A 10,898-nucleotide genomic window follows, 5' to 3' on the forward strand; every position below is an offset into this window, starting at 1 on the left:
ATTAGCTTGTATAGTAAATGATCCAAGTGATTTGGGAGGCAAGAAGTGTCATTTTTTAATTTTTGAGATGATGCCCTAGGCTTGACATCTCTTATGTGGCAATCCTGTACAACAGAAGAAGTGGATGAAACCCTTAGCCAGGGAATTGAAGGGTGTGTGAACTTGGCATGGAATCACCCTTGAACATGTATAGACGTTTGAAAAATGCCCAAACTTCTTCCTAATATGACTGGTGAAGACTTTTAGTGACAAATCTCCAATATTGGCTAGATAGGCCTAATTAGGGGGCAGGGTGGATAGACCTCACAAACACAAAACCCATATGCCAAAGTGTGAAGTTTCCAAGGGCATCTAAAAGGTTATCCAAATATGTAATTTATTCTAGGGGTTGTGTTACCTCATTATCTGTTTTGAACCAAATAATGTGTATTTAATTTTGTTTCCCTCTTTCGGTTTATTCCATCTTTAATCATGCGTCTTTTGTTCCTTAGGTTTCGCCTTTTCTATCCCATTGAACCTACCGCTTGAACTTGCGAATTGGTTCAAGGTTCAAGGTTCAACCGGTCCTCTTGCGGGGGTCATGGCTTTGTAATGTTATTTAATGAGCAAGTGTGAATGTGTTAAGTCGGTCTTGAACTTGAACTTTGAACCATTTGCAAATCTATTCAAGGTTCAAGGTTCAAAATCTCCCTTTATGTTTGTTAAAGGTCTTTGCTCAATCCTGGTGTTGTGTTGATCCGCAAGTTGAGAGTTCTTTATTTTTCCTCGAGTTGAAATTGAACCACTGAACTCCTTGCGAGTCGGTTCAAAGTTCAAAAGTTCATTCCGAGTTTCGTCCCGAGGAGATTAAAAACACTAAAGGTGGTGCGCCAAAAGGAATATTCTTGGTATCTTATAATTTAAAATTCTAAATTTGGAAAGATATCATGAAAACATAAACCTTTTGTGCAGAGTTGATGTGTAATTAAGAAAGTTGTCAGGTTCCTATCAAATCATTGGTTATCTCACACATTCAAATGAATCATTAAGAGGTGTGTGTAGATGATTCTCAATTGTTTCTCATTTCTTAACATGTGAATTCTTAAAATTGTTAAAGTAGTAGCTGCTATTATTGAAGGAACCAAAGACACAAAAGGTAATTTCAACTCCATTCATCTGAGGGTTTCACAGATTTCATGGTGGTAATAGGTGAGTTTTGATAATTTCCCTCCGCTGTGTTATTAGCTCAGAAGGCCAGTCAGTGTAGGAGAAATATTTTGTTTTGGAATAAAATTTTGTCCTGTTTAGGAATTGTTTGATAAATATAAAAGTGGCCACAACAAGGCCGACTCTTCCAAAACTTGGTCGCACATCATGACTGGTTAGTATACTTCCAGAGTTGAGTGACACCTCTTTGGCCCAAGCTGACTTGGGAGATTTCTTAGAGAGAGATAAAAATGCTGGGGCAGGTTCAATGATGGAGAGGATAGTTAGAAGTGGCTTGATTGAAGTTGCTACTTTTCCAACTGCCGCTCCTTGTCCAGATTTAGTAATAGCATGAATGAATAGATATGATGCTTATAGCAGGTGTATTAGAACCAGCAGTGGTGAGTTGTTAGTGGAGATTAACAGAGAAACGGTAATGGCTACAATGGGAATCCCTCATAAGGAGCCATATGAAGACTGGTCAATTGGGACCTCATATGCATTTTTCTCTGAGAAGAAAATCACATATAGAAGTGTTATTGCAAGGAATTGGCTTCTGAAGGTTCAAAAAGGGGGGTCCCGGTTACCCAAGCCTCTTACCAAAGAACATTTCATCACAAAAGTGCGAGATATTGTCATATTGTTAAATAGACTTAAAGGGAACTCACACTCATTCTATTGGGAGGATTGGATGTACTTCTATATTCATGTGTTATTAGCTGGTGAGAAATACCTTGACTGGGTGCAGGTTGTCGCTAAAAGGCTCCATGAGGGTTTGAGCAACTTTCTTGGAATGTCCCGCTTCTACATGTCCTCATATTTATTCTATATATTGGCCTATACCAGAGATTAGCAATGATTGCATAATGAGTCTTGGGTAGATGTCATGAAGGTTTATGACTATTACCCTTACCCACAACAACATAAATATGCAGATCATTTCACTAGATGGAATGATGTTTTCTCAGGAAGGCTTGCTTTTGAGTTGCAAGGAGATATTAATAAAAGAATGTCAATTGAGGTTATGGAGCTGATTAGCATATATGGAATCTATTTCATTCAATTTACGAGATTTACTTGTATCCGAGTGGGCGGTTTTGAAGGTGAACCATTCAAATTACCCAGATATGATTTTGACAGTTATGTGCTTATTGAAGTAAGAAGATAGTTGACCCACATCGATAAAAGGTTAGGGACAAAGGGTAAATCCAGAGTTGTTTTCTTGATTGAACTTGGTTATTATAGTTGTAAATCTGTATTTGATGCCTTGAACCTAGAATTAGAGTTAAAAGAAAATGAATTTGCAGCCTTACATTGCTAGGCAAAAGTTTGATAGCAAGGGTTATGTCGTAGAAAATCTGAATGTTGATGATCATTTCTTTCATGAACCCTAGTTAGAAGATTATTGGGAAAACTGTGGTGATGAGTTTGAAGTGAGGAGGAGATTATGGTCAAGGTTCACTTTACAATAGGTTATTACCATGAAGTTGCCCATTAATGTGTTCGATATACAAGAAGAAAAGGAGAAGATGTTTTGGATCCCAAATTCAATGAGAGGGTTCAAGGACCACCAATTCCTGAAATTGACTACAATAGAAGAGAAGAGGAAAACATTGAAGCCAAGTCTTTCAATGTTATAAGAAGAACAAAAAAATGGCTAATGGATAAAAAATTTAGAAAAAGAGTCAATTATGACTCCCCATGAATTGACATTTGGTCCACTTGCTACAACTCAAATTCCTATTTCCTCCTCTAACAAGATTGTTGATGTTGCAAGTGACACAAGGCCAATTATTGGAGAAGTTCAATCCAGAAGATCAAAGAGGTCTCCACTGAGTTCTTCAGAAGTTCAAGTTACTTGCTCAAGGAGCAAAAAGAAGAACAAAATACCAGTGGAGAATCAAATTGTTGTGGACTTGGATCCAAGTGAAGAAACTGAAGTGATGATGGATCAACAAGTGTTGAGTAGCCCTCCAGTGCAGGATATGGATGCAAGTAAGGAACCTGAAGAAGAGCCAAACCCAATGAGCACTATGACTATTGTCAACCCCCCTGATGCTCAGACACCTGCACCGCCTAAAGAAACTTCCAGCACTTCTCGATGGCTTTAAGCTTCGATTGGGAAGAAATACAACATTGTTCCTATTACAATTCCCATGGAGGATATGGTAAGAAAATGCCTTGGAAAAATATCTAAACCCAAGAAGCTCAAAATGCAAGCAATGATGGAAGTTGATGATGAAACAAGTCATTGGATAGCTAAAGTAGCTAAGCCCATCTCGGATAGGGATCCAAAAAAGGCCACCGAGAATGATTTTACTATGGAGAAGATTGACCTTGGAGTTGCCTCAAGGGCTATAGATGCTAAACATCTTGAATCCTCCACAAAGAGAATGATATCCAGGTCATGGAAAGATGAGAAGGACAAAAAGGAGCTGAAATAGGTTGTCACCTAGATGACAGAGTACATCAACGCCATACATCAGCTGAGTCCTCAACCCTTGGCATAGATGACATTGTCCTTTGACCCCAGACCACTGGCGAATTAGATCCTATTAGATCAGGTTCAAAGGAGCCGCATGATAGCTGAAGTATTTGATGAGTCGCTCGACTCCATAGTACACCAAAGTACGTACTACATTGCTAGCCTGGTCAAGGTATATGACAACGCCATAACTATGAGCAAAGAATTAGAACTGGAAGCTATTGCATGGGAAAAGGAAAGAACCAAATGGGTAGTGGTCTTGGCACAGATGAATGATGTGCAAAAATTTGGCATTATGAAGTTTCTAAATGAGAAGCTGGTAGAAAACCTGGATGACAACGTGTTGTATGTGTCAAAGAAGAATGTTGAATGGAGAAATTCTATCATCAAGCAAGGTCATGAAGAATTTGCCAAACTACAAAAAGGATTAAAGGAACTGATTGATACAATGCAGAAGGATCTAAAATGCATTGATATACAACTCTTGAAGGATGATGGATAGACAATTGAACCTGCGGCAGATATGGCCAACATCTTCAAAGAAAGAGTACAAATTGTTAAAGAGACAAAGTCTCTAATCACATATGTCTTTTCTAAGGTGGCGAGGATGGAATCGATGCTGACAGTCTGCTTTGATCACTTGGACGCACATAAAGAAAAAGTTATGCACGTGAACATGGACAAGGAAGTTTGGAAGAAGTGCATCCTACACATTGGACTCCCGTACTATCAGGTTATCCTGAATTTCTCAGCAGCGCATCTGGAGTAGTGAAATGTGCATAGTGTCACCAAAGTAGGACAAATTAGTGGCCACTTCTTCCATGATGGAGTCCTGATCGGATTACGGATGAGATGTCATCCTATTTATGACCTCTATTTATTTAAGTTTTATAAAGTTCAAAACAAACAATTTCTTTTTAACTCTAGAGTAGAGTCTTGTGAAATTTTAAGAATCTATTCAATTTTGTTAAATCTTTTGCATTGTGAACAGGATGGATCCAAGAAGATACACCAGGTCTCAGAGGCGTGAAGAAATAGTTGATTCTATTTTTCAAGAATTGGCAAGGAGTAGGCCTCCTTCTCCATCCCCTTCATTTCCCGTGTCTTGCATTTGTCAAGCCTTAACCCTGCATGGTGTTGCCTTACCTAGTGTAATCAATCTAACATCTCTTAATATCATTCTTTTTATGGTATCCAATAACCCATGGGGGGCCGCAGTAGGTCCATTGAACCTTGGTCTGAATTTGAATGCTTTACCTAAAGGAACGAGGGATCATTTGTCCAAATTCAATGGTGATGGGAAGGTCACAATTGATGAACATTTGAATGCATTTAATGTTGCAAGTGGTGTAATAGCTGTCCAACATGAAGATGTTACAGTAAGGTTGTTTGTACAAACATTAACTAGAACTGCTGCAGATTGGTTTTATCATTTTCCAAATAGTGTAATAACAAACTGACAAGATTTAAAAACTAGGTTTGAAGCTAGGTTCAAGGTAGCAAAGGATGAGGATTCCCTTTTGGATCAGTTAACCCAATTAAAAAAACAAATCCTTGAATCTATGAGATATTTTGTGGCCAAATTTGATAAAATTGTTCATAAGATTCGTGCAAATTAGAAACCTTCAGATCATAACTTGAAATGTTTTTTTATAAATTCCATACCCTCAGAGATAAGTTTCTTGATTCGTAGACAAAGAGTTGCAACTCTGAGTAATTTTAAAACACTTTCCGTTGAATTAGAGGATGACTTGATTACTGCGGGAAAATGGAAGAGAGAGATACAGGTAGCAAATTCTAAACCCTCTACCTCCTCAGACCCTGTAATTCAAAGACTTATGAATGATGTAATAACACTCAAAAGACAGTTACCCAAGGCTAGTACATCTTATTCACAACCTTATCAAGACATACCAAGGAGGATTACAAATCAGTCCATGGGAACTGGGAATAAAGCATTACAATTGCCTCTAGGTCAACAGAGATTAGCTATTGAAGCTCCATCGCATAAGGGGAATATGTGTGTCTTTCATGTCATTGATGATCATGATGGTAATTCTTGTCCAGAGATGGTACGGTATGCACAAATGATGAATACAAAAGAGACCATAAGTGAACTTGGTCCAGAAGAAGAAGTCCATGGGCAACCTGGCGACTCTGGAATACACTTCCTAGAGTATGAATCAGATTTAGACAGAGGAGGTGATATATTGGTAACCCTCGGAGGTCCTTCTTGTTCCATCCTCACTAGAGGTCAGCATCAATCTAAAAATATAGGCACCACTATCTTTCCTGAAATTGTAGCTAAAGGTAAGGAACCTTTGAACCAGAACTTGGAGAATGGTTCAAGGGTTCAAGAGGTTCAGATGTTGAAGCGTGCTGACCCTGTTTCTTCTTTTGATATTGAGTTTTGTAAGGCATCGAAGATTCAAATTTCTCCTGTTGAATATCTTAGGTTGAATTCTAAAGTATTAGAGAAATTGATTAAATATGTTCAAGGGGGGACCTCTCAGTTGTAATACATCAGCCCACCATTGACTAACCTTGAGTCTTCACAGGATGAAAAGGATACCAAGCCTACAGAGTTGTATAGTACTGTGCTACAAACACTAGATAATGAACCAATTAAATCAGCATTAGTACTTGACCAAAAGCCTGAGCCATTCTATGTGTCCTTATTTATCAATGGTTTCAAACTTAATAATTGCATTATTGATTCTGGGGCTTCTGATAATATTGTATGCGGGAAAAGTAGTGCAATGAAACAAAAATTATAAAATCATGACTAGTCCACACACCAATGGGACTCTTGGTGCAAGTTATGGATCTATATGGAATAGCTCAACTTCCCAAGGGATGTTCCATTTTTCTCTATCTCACAAGACCCCTTAAGCCAATGCCTTTTCTCTTAGATCACTGAGCAAAGTGACTTAGGGATGACAAACATGAGAATGAGGGATGCTTTTGATCAATCTAACATGAATGCAATCCTAATGTGCATGATATTAAAAGATGAACTAACTAGCATGCGTATGATGATAAGATGAAAAGATTAGTAACAAGACTATCCTAGCATATCATACTAGTCTACCATGATTATACAAATAAAGATGATTTGATTATTTTTATCAAAGAGAGGTTAAATTCTATATAAAAAAATTTAGATGCTTAGTAAAATGTCTATAAATTTGATGCTAAAGACTTGATTATTTTGAAGAAGGAATGGGCTCTATTTATAGGGAAAATAGGGCAATGAAGGGTCAAGATTGGATGATCCTATCTGTAATGCCTCGCCAGGAAACCCCGAAGGGATTAAGCCAAAACACAAGAATAGAGTGCAATAATTTTTTTTTAAAAGATAAACACAACATTAAGATACAATGAGATATAAAAGATTTAGATTACATAGCAGAAGACATCAACTAACACCTAAAGAGTTTCCCAACGTGATTAATTAATTCCACAATTCACTTAACTCACACTAATAAATCCAATAAGCTGACTATCTTATAACGAGATAATTCTTAAACAAGGATAATTTCTTTCAGAAGAGGAAAATATGAATCACATGCTAATGTTTATCCATAATGATTCATTCATACCTTACATTCAAGCTTTTCATAAAAATATAAGCCATGCATCTAATATTCTAACACACAAGAATTCCATCATAAACTTATGAGATCTTTCCATGCATACTTAATTTCCTTAACAACAACTGAATATATTCCATTACTCTAAGCTACATTCTTTCATGATACAATTTACTGCATTCAAGAGAGTACCGCATACATGCATTTTATTTTAATTTCATCTTATCCACTTATACATTCTATCAAAATTTCATTCATACATGCTAACACTAAACATGAAACATAAGAATAAAAGCATTACATAACAGCAAGATGATCTCGGAGTTCACCCCTAAAGGGCTACATCTCCGGGTCTTCTCACCTGCAAGACCCCTCTGATAAATAATAAAGTTACAAATACATGAGGTTCTCATAATTTACAATCCTACCATCAAGGCGAAACATAATCAATACACAAACGACCGCATCGGTCAATAAATACATAAACGATCCTTGAAAAGGAAAGGATCCAACTGAACATAATCGAAGCTAATACAAAGGTCCATTTGGACATCCACAAAACTGAGTCATCGGAACCCAAGGTCTAACATAAAATCGGTACTCACAAGGGAATAGACCATAGGATGACCCACAAACATGCTCCTATCTGGCAATACAACAACACACTAGCGAACGTAGGGACAAGTGTCATCACACAACCTGGTATGGTTACCATGGCAGGTCTTCATAGGTTCTGGCCCCGTACACTGGGTTACCCTGGCAACCTAATTCGAACCTCCGGCCCATCCAAGCCTCATGTGGACCCACACATCCTCTGGTGAAGACAAGGATGATGGTATGCCATTTCAGGCCTTCTCACAACATGTTGAGTCTGTGTTAGCACTCGTCCCATGTGTGAGGCACAATTATCTTACTTAGAGATTAAGATTATAATCTACTGTTAGGTTATCACTTATTAGACTCACTTTTGATGGTTACCCAACAGCCACTTTGGGCATGGCCCCCAATCAAAAGCCACTTTCCCATACGATACTAGACTATACTCAAGCGACCTCAGAAACCAAGGAATACACATGGTCAAGCAAACAAAGTTCAAAAGGGAGGGAACAATCATTTGGTGAAACACGACTCAAAAGAGGTACTCTTACTGACGGTGCTTTAACCAGAGACCTGACCAACTATGGTCAACCACGAATCATCATTCGACACCCACATAAAGGATATGACCAATACAACATCACAACAAATAATAGTCAACTCGAGATTGAGGACAGAAATAGGTATCCAAATCAACCATACGACAAGGTCCAATCAAACAAAGCAAGGCTTGCCATTACTTAAGCAAAAGCGAATACAAAAATTAAACTTGCATAGGCAATAACCAGAGGATACAATCTTTTCTGAAATAATTTAAGCATTAAATGTCGATCAAGTTTTCTAAATGATTTAGGTCAGATTGCAGTTATCTACCTCATCTAAGTACAGGTTGTTCTTGGTTTTCTAACTCTCTAAGGTTCATTTGCATCGAACATACATAAACACACCATTATGAGTTTTTAAACCAAGTTCACAGGGATATAATTAAATAATCATTAACCAACTAAATAAGATATTTATTCTTCAAATAAAACATCGTTCTCATACTGGCTCAAAACCAATCTCTCCAATTTCATATTTTCCAAGCCCAGTTACACTATACGGATCAAGGAAACATAAATATATAAGGAATCCACATGTAGATAATCATTTCCAAAATCCAAAAATTACTTCCTTATGCGCATATAGTGTTGGCAATATTGCATTATAACAGACAATGAAAGATTGTTGGCATTTCATAAGGATATTGAGAAGGTTGTTGATGATTATGGATATAACTGATTAAGGATGTTTTACTGTCTTGATATTATTATTTTATCATTGATGTCAAGAAATTGATTTTCTAATTCAGTATGATGTTGCCATATCTTGAGAAGTATGATTTGAAGATTATAAAGATGTCAGTAAAAGACATAGGAAAATATATGATGAATAATGGGGATAAATAAGGTATTCAATGGGCAACTAGTATCGAGTCAGACAATGATGAGATCATGATGTTTTAGATTGTTTTAACATCATATATATGTTGTAAATTGTAAAGGTCAATACTATACTATGTTTTCAAGCAAAGAACCTAGTCGGTAAACCCTAAGGAACCTAGTTGGTAAACCCTAAGGTTATCGCTATCGGTTAATGAAGGCGAAATGTCTACCGAGTGAAGTTTAGTATTTACCGAGTTATTACCGAGTTGTAACTGAGCTATAACATAATGCATTAAATGTTTGCATGCGTTATTTAACGAAGGAAGTTGATGAGCTGGAACTGATTGAATGATTGGTGAGTCGTGGAAGAAGTTTGTTAACGAATCTAAGGCAATGAAAAGTCGGCATGAAGATCTACAACTCAGATTGAACCACAATACCTTGGCACAAGTTCCAAGACTAATATTCAAGTTCCAAGGCGGGGTAAAACATTTTCAGATCAAAAGATGCATTGAACCTGGACAAGATAGAAGATCTGATGGCTATGATTGATCATGGGAAATGTGATCAAGGAGATTAAGTGGTTACCTAATTGTTTATAAATAGGAAACTGTTGATAAACAATGTATGCGGGCAAGTGTATGCATAGGGATGCTACATAGTGATTACTGAGCACAGAAGCTTGAAGACCTGTTAGAATAACAGAGTATAGAAGCCCAACAGATAGACAAGATTAGTTCTATGTCTAGATTGTATTGAACAAATAGGAATCTGCTTTAGCATTTTAGATGTGAAGTTGCAGATAGATTTTATTACTGTTATTTTGTGAAAGTGACATAAAATCTCTTAACCGAGTGGACTTAACTGTCTTATTTGTAAAACCCTCTAGCAAGGTGACATTCTGATTGAGTGTTTGAAATCCTTTAACAAGGTCACTTCTAACAAGGTGAAGATCCTAACAGATCTGAGGGAAATCCCTTAACCGGGTCACATCTAACAATGTGTTTGTAATCTTTAACAGGATTTGCTTTTAACCGAGCATACTCTAGAAGAGTATATTTCTTAGTGGGTCCGAAATCCCATAGTGGTTTTTCCCTATTTGGGTTTCCACGTTAAATCTGGTGTTATGAGGTTTATGATGTTTATATGCTTTTGAGTTTGCATGTTTAACAGTTTTGGTTATATTACTGAAATATATGTCACCGAGGTTGAATCTGATGTTTTTATGGATGATTAAGTTTGTATGATTCATTCCCCCCCTCTCATCTTGTTGGCTATTGGATCTGTACTTATATTAAGTATCAGAACTATCATATAGAAGGATCCAAAATTAACTATTAATTAATGAATATATTTATTAATCCGTGATTAATTAAATATAACAAATTAATAATTAATAACGAAATTAATAAATCAAGTATTTAATTAGAAAAGTATGCATCAATAATAAAATGAGATTTAAATATTAATTAATGTATATTTAACACTATACAATTAATTAATAACAAATTATTCATGAATTATTATTTAATGCCAAACTTAATCATAATTAAAAAAAAACTTAATTTAAAATTTAACATTAAATTATATTAAAATATATATATATTTTTTTGA

This window comes from Cryptomeria japonica, chromosome 7, assembly GCF_030272615.1.
Source record: "Cryptomeria japonica chromosome 7, Sugi_1.0, whole genome shotgun sequence".
NCBI lineage: Eukaryota > Viridiplantae > Streptophyta > Pinopsida > Cupressales > Cupressaceae > Cryptomeria > Cryptomeria japonica.